We start from the raw sequence: 12089 nt of genomic DNA, 5'->3' as shown, positions 1-12089 counted from the left end.
TAACTGTACATGAAAGATGGATTAACGGCGTTTGTCCAGCACTGGGTGTAACCCTGGACCTCACTTTGCCCAGGCCAAGAAGGGTTAAGTGCCAGGTGCAGCCCTGGAAGCCATCCAACTAAACCTCAAAAACCTGAAACTGTACATAGTTAACTGTTTGTTTCCCTGCTTTTTGCTACTTTAAACCCGACCTGGGTTATTCTTAAAGGGATCCCTTTGTTTACCCGGGATCCCTTCTTCTGCTTTTTTGTTTTGTTTCCTGTTTATTCATCACTGAAAGAACTGCTGGATCATGAACAATGCATGATACAAACTACTTGTAAATAGTTTGCACCTTATTAAAGGTGCTCCCTACTGGTTTTACTTAAAGAAGGACTCTTTGTGAAGATACCGCACCGGAGCCTTTGCTGAGTATGGACTGGTAGCTTGAGAAGATCTGCTACCTCATAGAGACTTGGTCCCCTCTTAAAGGGGATGTTCACTTGTCGCATTTAAAGAATGGTATTGCTTTAAGACTGAGAGATAGCAATAATGTCTTAACAAAAGGAAAAGTGATGATGATGCTTACATGTAACAGTTATATGTATTTAACAAGTTAAATTGTGAGAAATGTTTGATAATGTTGATAGAAAGATGAGGACAGAGAGTGAACCCGTACGGGGTTAGTTAGTAAGTCCTCTTAGGAGCCTTGAAGAAAGGGCTCATTGATCCTAAACTGAAAGAAATGTTATGTTCTATACTGTGTATAGTAGTTGAAAAGACAGAAGGCTCGGGCTGAAAGGAGCGGTCCTGTAAGAAAGGAGAGGCAGTAGGTCTGGTGCCGTTAGGACAGGCGGTCCTGCAGATTTAAAGAAGGAGAATGTAAAGTTAAATTGCCTTATAATGTGATTATAAGAAGGTCTTTAGCGGATTTAGAGTGTACGTCCTTAAAGGCAATGTTAAATTATGGTTCAAGAATTTGTACTAAGTAGAATACCCGGTTGGGTAAGAAAAGTTATTTATAGCATGTTGCTATGATATTTCACCATGTTTGTAACGTTCAAGTGTCCTCACCTCCCATAAAGGGAAGCTTTGTTCAAATATACTTATTGTTATTGCACTCAACAAAACTGTATGTCTTTTTGCTAACTTGTATTGTTGTTTTCTTCCCAGTTCCGGAGTACTGTGTTTAACCAGGGGGGAGTGCAGCGCCCCAGAGTCCTGGTCGTTGCAGTACTGTGGCTCCGCCACTAAGGGGAGCTATGGTACGTCTGATGGCACTGAAGGAGTTCATCTGATCAGGTATCACAGACACCAATACATTTCACCGCCGGGCCTCCAGAAGGAGCTAAGGGTTCTATTCATTAGGCCACTCCTCACACACTGGTAAAACTGGGGGTCAGGCAGGAAGTTAGAAAGAATGCTGACTGGGTTGGAACCAGGCAACACCTTGTGGCAGAGGGTGTTGTGGGGGAAGATACAGTAGGGTCTCTGTCGGGGGTGGGATCCTGACAGAGACTTGGCGACTTGAGCGAACGTAACGGGACCGTGCCTGCTCAGGATAGCGGCGGTGCCCAAGGAAGGATCAGAAGCGAGATAGATTGTGCTGAGTGAGAAACGAGATCAAAGCAATAAGGAGAACACCAGTAGGAGTCGTGCTGTAAGACCGAGGCAACATCCTATTGAGGCGCACAACCGGTGGCCGGAACGCCGAGGGAGTATTACAATATTCAGCTTCAAGCAATACTCTAAACAGCGGCAGGACAGTCAGTCTAAGGCGGGCTGTCTCACTTAAATCACCTATGCAGTCTTGGGGGGCAACTTGTGGAGAGGGGCGACTCTAGGGTCCCGGAAGAGCTCCGAGCCTACCCGTCAAACGGGTGCCGTCCTAACCGTAACATCAGAGAGGGACGGAGGATTAGCAGAACATCATCTAATTGAGTTGTGAGGGAACTTAAGAAACAGACACAACAGTTGTGGGGACTTTCCGTAAGCACAGCAGGGAAGGACCGCAACACATAGCGCTAGAAGGAAGGCACAGATTTCCACCTGCTAAGAGAACTCTGGAGGTGCCATTGGGCCGGCCGGACTTGCGCAGCCTGGTTATCCAGATTCCGGACTGAGGACCCAGAGATCTTCAGTAAAGAGGTAAAGAGACTGCAAACTTGGTGTCCTCGTTATTTACTGCACCGCACCATCTACATCCGTCACATCATTCACTGTGCGCCCCTCGGCAGGGTCACGGATCGGGCCTAGCCACCGTGACAACCCCAGAGCAGAGACTCAGAGGCCCGGTACCGGGTACCCCTCGGCCCTGCGGCAGTGGGGGGCGCTACACATACATTTCAGTTAGATCTCTTCAGAGATAACAAACTATATTGCAGGTACTACATTTTGAAAGTAGGCACCCTATAAGTTATTGCCTGACCTTTTAGCATACCAAGGTTTTGTAAAGTGCAAATAGCATCATCAGAGAGGAAGAGGACTTGAATTATAATTTCTCAGATGAAATTTGCACAGCCTATAAGTCTCCTTACATCATCTTCGCATTTTCCACAAGCAGAAATGTTCCCTCTTACATCTCAAGGCTTCATAAGGATTGGACATTGACTTATAAAGTAGATACATCCAATAGGAGCTAATTTGCATTCTACCTTCTGAAATGAGTAAATTGTAACTTCTAAGCTTCAATGCAAACTCTGTAACAAAACCCCATTTATCACGAGACATTTGTAGCATTGCTCTCCTCGTATGGTGAAAAAGGATGAAAAGGGACCTTTGGGCATCCTCAGGCTGCAGGTGTTCCCACAACCTCTGCAACCTTTCTTGTTATACTTCTGCTACCATAGCCATAATGCACTGCTTACCTACAGGAACAACTCTATATCTTCTGCCCGTGCCCATCGAATGTCTTCAACAACCTGTAGGTACCATTGTCAAAAGCTTGCGTTGTATGAATGGATGAATGGACTGTCCATAGAGCAGCTCATGAGAAGTCCATTGATGAAGATAACGGGCTTTATAATTGAGATTCCAGTGGCGATTGTGATATTTTTGCTGCCCTTTAGGCTTATTATCATACCCTTTCTCGGAGCAGTTGTGATTAGAGTTGAGCAAATTTTTCAAAATTTGGTTCCGATTATGATCGGTGGCGACTATTTTTGCAATATTCGCCAAATGTCATTGGAGTCAATGGGAGTAGAAATGAACTAATATGTTTGGAACCAATCATAAAACCTAAATTTGGCAAGAATAGGGTACTAATATGGTACGAATATGGCAAATTCAGATTCAGCGACCGATTCTGAACATATTCGCTCAACTCTAGTTGTGATGACTTATTAAAGTCTCTAATATAATATTTAAAATGGTTATTATTATTTTTTACTCCATGTGTTCAAATTGTAGGCTGTATTATTCCTTCACATACAGTTTGCAGACCCACAAATGTGCAGCTTGTGGTTTAGAAATCTGTCATTTATGGCTTGGGCACTATTTATTACCCAAATCACTGTGCAGAAAGCCCCCTCTACATCACATTTGTTTTGCTTTAGTGCCTCCATTGTAGTGAAGGTAACCGGCGTATTCATTTTCTGGATTCATTCAATCCATAACCTTTGCACTGTCAATTTTCAGTGTAACTACTGTACTGTCATATTACAGTTAGTAAAATCAATAAGATTACAGAGGGAATAAAGCTGCAGTGAAAAGCCTACCGGTCAGAATGGTTTTGTAACCATTCCACATGGAATAGCATATTGAAAGAAGAAAATAATGTATTGTTCACAAGGCATTGTGTTAGATTGTAATACAATAGATTACAGTGGAGTATAGAGAAAGACCCTCATTTATTGCAGCTAAATAGATGCCAAGAATTATGTGGAAAAATATGCTGTTCTGGGTAATACACAGATATGAGATGAAAAGATATCTGTCCAAGAATTGGACTTCATTCTATGTGGTAAAGTGCGTAGTTACGGGGTATAAGGCGAAAAATTCATGGTGCCATCATAAAGAATCGTGACATCACTTACTAGCAACGCAAAAGCTGTGAAGAAGTGTCAAAATCGAAAAGCTGTGAAAAAAGTGTCAAAATCTGAAAAAGGCATGCTAAAGCTGCAATCAAAATGATTGAGCCCCAATTCTAAACTGTTTAAACTTTCTGCCGTTTGCAATAAACCAAAGAAGAAAAATGTAAAAAGGTCAAGAGAACTAATGTAAGAAATGGTTTCTACAAATTTGTAATAAAATGCCACTTCTAACGACTACTGTAGTCTCAGGATTATTACTTTTCTTCATAACCAGTGTCCTTCGTACTTAGTAGGGGGCCCTTTGGCTGTTATGACCTGCTGTTTGTACAAGCTTAAGCTTCTGGCAATGTCACTGAGGAATATTAGCTCATTCCTCATGGGCAATGGGTTTCAACTCACTAATATTCTTCCCTTATCAAGAGAGTGGTCCAAAAATTTAGAGAAGAGTTCATTAACTTGGGCATCTTAAAAAAAGAATCAAAATTATACAAAGTTCCCATAGGTACAGATGCACAGTTCACAATTTCAAAGTTAGAGAAGCCCTTATATTAACTGGCTATGGCAGAAAGAGGAAGCTCTCACAGCAGGCCGGTAGTCAAAAATCCACAAGTGACTACAAAATACCTACAACAAGATTTGGTGGCAGCAGATGCTGTAGTTTTAGTTCACATAGTCAGAAGCATACTAAATGTTGAAGGTCTTCATGCTCGGGTTCCAAAACAGTACCTCAGCTAATCCAAATTCAACAGTTTGGGCCTACGTCTGGGGGAGGAAGAATGAAGCTTGCACAGAAAAGAACACCCCACGTACAGTGAATCATGGCGGTGGCTCGATGATGCTCTGAGACTGCTTTGCCTAGTCTGACAATGGAAACCAGCAGAATGTGGAGGACAAGATGAATTCAAACAAGTTTAAAGAAATTATAGAAGAAAACGTTTTGCTTTCTGTGAGGAAGATGACGCTTGAGTCTGATTGGGCCTTTTACAAGGAAAATGTATCCCAAGCAAACCTCAGAGTTCCCTAGGACTTAATTTCAGAAATATTCCAGGAAATTCTGTAGTCGCTTGACTTGAACCCCATAGATTTTTTTTTAATGGCATTTGAGTAGACTGTCACACCACTCAAACCCAAGAATATTAGCAAACTTGAAGCCCTTGCATATGAGGGATTGGCTAAGATTTCTCAGGAACATTGCCATAAGCTGGTGTCTGGCTATGCCTCAAATTGTTTAATTGTTGTCTGCAAACAACAACAAAGTTTGTAAATTGTTCTAATAAGCCTAATTTGCATTAGGGGCTGAATAGTTTTGATTGCAACGGTAAATAAGTAACTCCATTTATAACTTTTGATGTGGAGTCATTATTGAGTCCAACAATTAGCTTGAAGTGGATGGATTGGCATTTGATATCACTAAAGCTGCTGAATCCTTGTACACTGTCAAATACCCAACTACCTATTCCTCCCTTTTGTAGTACAGTATATTAACCTATTACCAAACAAGTGGTGTGAATGCTTGGTTGTGGGCTTTAAACCTAAGCCATTGCAATTGTATGGCATGGGTTTAAAGCTTCTGAAATTAGAAGTAGGTCCAGAAGAACAGACAGAAGCAATTATAACAACTTCAGTCTTTTCTTTTTCAACTTAAGTCATATTTAATTAGCACTATGTAGTCAGTAGGGGAGGTGTAAATGCCACTGGTTCTGTTGGATGTGATCACTTGGTGCCTTCTCAGCAAAGCAAAGCTGCTGGGTCTTCGCAGATCTAGCTGAGCTTTTCCAGTGACTGTACTTCCTTGTAACTGGGCCTGCTATGGGTCTTCGCAGATCCAGCTGAGCTCTTCCAGTGACTGTACTTCCCTGTAACTGGGTCCGCTATGGATGCTCAAGTTTCAGTGGAATCCTTAACATTAAAAAAAATACTTTACACTGTGACTGTTCCCCAAAAGTGTTTTAAGACATATTGACAGAGATTTAACAAACAAAATGTGCCAGAATTGTGGTGTAATTTAAACAAAAAAAATTATTTCATTACTTGCACTTTATTTATTACGGTATGTGTTTTAGACAGTTTCTGTGTCTTAGACAGTTTCTGTGTCTTCTCTGACAAGGCATTGTAGACTCGCTGAAAAGTTTTAGTGAAATATGTTATCCCACCCAAGAATTGCAGCAAACTCTTGGAAAAAACACATGATGAGATATCTAAAGGAAATAAGGGACTCCTTAAAACATAAATTAACTCTGGTTTATCACATCTTTGGGAAGCTGAGATCAAATTCCATAGCCGCATGCAGACTTGATTACCCCCACAGCTGTTCTCAATCAAGAAATCACTTGAAATAGGACCTGCCTGACAAAGTGAAGTAAACAAAAGCCATACATAATCCCGTAATAGAAAGATATTCTGGAACAAATGAGAAACAAAGTAATTGAGATCTATCAGTCTGGAAAAGTGTCACGGGGTTACCATGACAGTGTGGAGCCAGAAGACCGCAGCATCTGATTGCTCATATTCTGGCGCTGAGAAAAAGCACTTCTCCTTCATTTAAATGTGTTTATTTCTTCTGGCTGGTAGAGCAGGGATAAATCGGCCATGTTGGAAATCCCTGTGCTCACAGCTGCGGTCAGTTAGCCACTCCTTTCCCTTTATAATCTGGGCTCTGTTACTAATCCTTGTCATAGCTAGAATTTGCTGCATGGCTATCGGTGGGAGAGGAGCACATATGAGAAGGAGAGTTGAAGGAGTTATTAGTGACTGTTGCTTGGTATGTATGCTTGGTAATTCCTTATCATTCTCTGTTTTAGTTTTTCCTACCTTTAAAACCCAGTGCATTCCTCTGTTGCATGTGAGTGAATATTTTGTATGCCTGAAGTTATCAGTTATCCCTTGTCTATGTAGCCTTGTTTGTTGGGTTGGTGTACTACGGTGCACAGTAGCGCCCCCTCTTCCCTTTGTGGGGTAAGAGAACAGATGTAGGGCTATCTTAGGAGATAAGGCAAGGGTGGAGGCCCTGACATCTTCACCATCTGAAGTATCCCGGGGAGCAGGGTGAGCTAGGGCGCCCCAAGTATTAGGGACAGGGAAGGACTCCTTGTACCGGGTCAACCAAGAGGTGTGTTGTGACAAAAAGGCTATAAAGCCACATCCTGGCAGATAGTCATCAAAATATATCGAGATTAGATCATCACTAATTATTTGGGCCTCGGCTACAAGGAAGAGTATCCTCCATCATTGGTTAAATGCAGTGCCACCACCACTAACACTTATTCAATCTAAAATTATGTTTTTGTTTAAAATGGATTGGCTAGACACATTGACAAACAAAGAAAAAATGACTGGGAAACTCTTCGAAAGATGGGCGGGTTCCAATACCAAAGTCATTGATGTTATGTGAGAGTTTAGTTCGCACACGGTAGGGATGGGAAGGAGGGTTTTTTCTTCTTTTCCTTTTTTTTGGTTAAGTGTTAAATTCATGATATTTGCTGGAAGAATTACCTGTATGTACTACTATGCATTTAGTAAACAGAGTTTTAAAAAAGGCTATAAAGCTATTTCTAAAGCTTTAGGACTCCAATGAACCACAATGAGAGCCATTATCCACAAATGGCAAAAACATGGAACAGTAGTGAACCTTCCCAGGATTGGTAGTCAAACAATATTACCCGAAGAACACAGCAAGGACTCAGCCAAGAGGTCACAAAAACCCACAACATCCAAAGAACTGCAGGCCTCACTTGCCTCTGTTAAGGTCAGTGTTCATGACTCCACCATAAGAAATACTGGACAAAAATGGCCTGAATGTCAGAGTTCCAAGATGAAAACCACTGCTGAGCAATAAGAACATAAAGGCTTGTCTCAGGTTTGCCCGAAAACATCTTGACTATCCCCAAGACATTTGAGAGAAAACTCTGTGGGCTGATGAGACAAAATTTGAACTTTTTAGAAGGTGTATGTCCTATTACATCTGGTGTAGAAACATCACAGCATTTCAGAATAAGAATATCATACCAACAGTAAAATATGGTGGTGGTAGTGTGGTGGACTGAGGCTATTTTGCTGCTTCAGTAGCTGGAAGACTTGCTGTGGTTAATTAAACTATGAATTCTACTGTCTACCAAAAAATCTAGAAGGAGAATGTCCAGCCATCTGTTTGTGACCTCAAGCTGAAGTGCACATGGGTTATGCAGCTGGAAAATTATCCAAACACACCAGCAATTCACCTTTGAATGGCTTAAGAAAAACAAAATTAAGAATTTGGAGTGGCCTAGTCAAAGTCCTGACCTCAATCCAATTGATATGCTGTGGGCTGACTTTAAAAAGATGGTTCACGCTCTGAAACCCTGCAAATGTGGCTGAAATACATAAATTCTTCAAAGATAAGTTTGCCAAAATTCTTCCAGAGAGTTGTAAAAGACTTATTGCCAGTTATCGCAAAAGCCTGATTGCAATTACTGATGCCAAGGGTGGTCCCACCAATTATAAAGTTTAGCGGGCAATCACTTTTCACACAGGGCCCTGTAGGTTTGGATTTCTATTTTCCTTAATAATAAAGACCTTCATTTAAAAACTGCATTTTGTGATTACTTGTGTTATCTTTGTCTAATATTTACATTTGTTTGGTGATCTGAAACATTTAAGTGTGATAAACATGCAAAAGAAAAGGAAATCAGGAAGAGGGCAAACACTTTTTTGTTTGTTAATGTGGGATCAAGTTTGGCTTAGTGTAATTTTAACATTACTTATTATCTAAGTATCTAGTATGTTTGCATTGTATTTTAGACATCAATACCTGGTGTTATGAGGTGAGCTCATACATACATCTCCTATATTAGTATGAGAGCAGAACACTTATATTACATACTATTTTGGAGATTATTCTATGTATTAAATATATTTTACTAATTTATGATACCCTGTTTATATCTATACATTCCATACAATATTACTCATGATGTTGTTAGGATTTTTTTTGCTGACTTAAGATTGTTGCACCTTCTTTTGTAGCCCTAATGTGTTGTGTTGGTGACAATATTTGGATTTCTCCTGTGTATATGCCTCTTTGCATCTGTGACATCACAATTGGGGTATACGCACTGATAAGGATGATGCCGATTAATTTTTTGTTACATTGGCATCAATGTGACATGCTGTCGATATCGATCATACGACTGGAATACCATGTAATGGCAAACATCTGTCTAGCATAACGGATGTAAAATAGCGACACCAGCAAATTGTGACCAATGTCTGTGCTTCTTTTCATGGCACTCGTGCATTAGGAAGCCCTTCTTTCCTCTGCGAAATAAATAATTGGCTAATGCATAACGAGGAATGGGTTTGGATATTAAGGTTATGACTGTAACCATGAGGATCAGATGCATCCATTTATTAATGTTAATACCTCATAGTTACTAATCCCTGTTTTATTTGGGTCACTACCCTCATCTATATGGTCATGTGGTCGGTTTTAAATAACAATTTTTGTTGTTTTATATGATTTTTAATTGCATTTAATACATTTTTTTTACAGATTCTATTTCAATGGAGGAGGAAACAGGAGAAGTGACCCATTCTCCAACTTATATACCATAAATTGATTTGTATAACATTTCTGCTTTGTCCCTTTCGTGAATTGCGCCGTACATGTACGACGTAAGTCGGAAGTGGGTGTATTGGGTAAGCTCACAGCATGGGGGTGCATAATTCCGTGGGCCCATCAGTGTGCCCGTAACATAATCGTGGGCCACTGATGGGTTGCTATGACAGTCAGGGGTCGGCTGAAGACCCCCATTCATGTCATTATGAATCTCTTTTGAAACCTAGCCTGTGGCCGAGCTTTAAAGGAGATCAATGATTTTTGCTATATGCATTAAAGGCTATAGCATGCTGTATACAGCATAAGCGAACAGATGATTGCAGATTCAAGTCCCCTAAGGGGACTAACAATTACAATGAAAATCAAAAAATATAAATATTTGAATCACCACCTTTTATCCCCCATTTAAAAATAAAAAATACAAAATGTAAAAAAAAAATACATTAAAAATGTAAAAATAAAAATATTAAAATACAAATATAAAAATAATGAACACTGTCGGTAAACACTATAAACAAAAAAAAATTCAAGAACTCCAAAATTACATTTTTTGGGTTGCTGCAATACAAGAAAAAATGTTGCAACAAGCGATCAAAATCTCACATCTGTTCCAAAATGGTATCAATAAAAACTTTGTCTTGCCTCACAAAAAATAAGCTATCACACAGAACAATCAACCGAACAGTGAAAGCGTTACAAGTCTCGTTGTAAAAATGACCTCACAATTAGATTCTGTTCATCAGTGCAATAACAAACTTGTCCTGTTTATTATTTTAGTAGTGAAAAAATTAGAAATTTGACAAAAAAAGGTTTTGATTGTGTCAACATTTTCCGAGACCGTAACATTTTCATTTTTCTAACTTAGAGCTATGTGCTCATTTTTTGTGGGGCCAGACATTGTTTTTATTTATACAATTTTGGAATAGCTAAGTCATTTTGATCACTTTTTAGGTTACTTTCAATATTGCAGCAACCAAAAAAATGCAGTTTTGTTGTTTTAAAAACTTTTCTTGGATTCGAGGAGTAATGTTTCTCCTTGCAGAGAGTGACATGACAAGCCTGACATGCAAAGGTGAGGAGACTTTTAAGCCTTGCAATGCTCCTCTTTGAAAGATACAATTTGCGTTTGTACATTTTTTCTGTTTATGGTGTTTAACAATGAGGCCAATTATTTTTCTATTTTGATAGATCGACATTTGTATATGTGTTTTTCATATTATTATTATTATCATTTTTAATTGTGGAACAAAAGGGTAATTTGAACGTTTATGGGTTTTTTTCACTTTTTTTTTACTGTAGGGGCATTGAGCCTGCCATCACATGATCGCTTGTACTATTTTCAGTAATACTACCATATTGCTGCATATAGTAAAAATCACAGTCTCATGTGAAACACAGCCACATCAAAAGGCTCAGTGATGACAGGCATGGAGGTCTTCAAAAGACCCCCTGGTGCCAAAGCAATCCATCAGCACCCTGTGGTTACATCTCAGAAGCTCTGACAGGCACAAAGAATAATGCGCCCCCATGATGGTGCACTGTACTATCAGTAAGATAAAGTATCACATATACCACAATATACTGAACACATTACATTACCACAAGTAAGAATTCTGAAGAAGAAGCTACAATAGTAAGTAGCAATACGGTGACAAAAATGATACTGACATAGAGTTGAATAATTAGAGAAAAGAACCAAGAACAGCAATGTGTTCGCAACCTGAGATTCATGCTCTGTTGTTGTGCTAATGGTCAGTAGTTGTAGGCCAAGGTCACAATATACAAGATAAAAAAGAGACCCCTATTCTAATAGACATTATTACAAGGACAGCCATTCAATCTTGAAAGACCACCTTCTCCTTCAACTACCACAGTTCTCTAGAAGCCGTAACTTCGCCCAACAAAATCTGCTAAATGGCAAGGATGGAAATGAGAAGATTGTTTCAAAGCGAATTTGTTAGGAATGTCACAAGAAATTAATATGTACCAGAATCTGTTTTCTGTTTTCACATTTTATGGAATCCAGTCAAATGATAGCCAGGCTGCGTCCGTTTCGCTGGGGATTTTTTTTCAGCCTTGGAAATGGGTTAAAATATATTAAAAAATAGTATACTCATCTATACCTTCACCTCTCCTGTCGCTACAGCTTCCTCTCAAGTCCTTCCCTGGCTCCCTCCCTCTGGCACCAGTCTTCCTCTCTCAGACTTCAATTTTTGGCATCATGTTATGATGTTGTATGAGATGCAAAATAAAAGGTTTGGGGAGCGCACATGAGCGGTACCATTTGGAAAAATGTGTTAATGAAATAGCACATGAATAGCCAAAGGGCTACTAACCTTTAAGGGTTATGCAAGCCCTGCATAACCCTAGTGATAGGCGTGAGTTGATGTTGGAAGCACTCGGAACTGTGGTGTAGCAATCCGTGTGCTCCGGGAATGCTGTGGCGTCTCCTGATGCTGGTGAGCGATGAAAGCCACGCGCAGCCG

This window comes from Ranitomeya variabilis, chromosome 4 (genome assembly GCF_051348905.1).
Source record: "Ranitomeya variabilis isolate aRanVar5 chromosome 4, aRanVar5.hap1, whole genome shotgun sequence".
In the NCBI taxonomy this organism is placed as follows: domain Eukaryota; kingdom Metazoa; phylum Chordata; class Amphibia; order Anura; family Dendrobatidae; genus Ranitomeya; species Ranitomeya variabilis.
Note: the sequence above shows the minus strand (reverse complement) of the source record.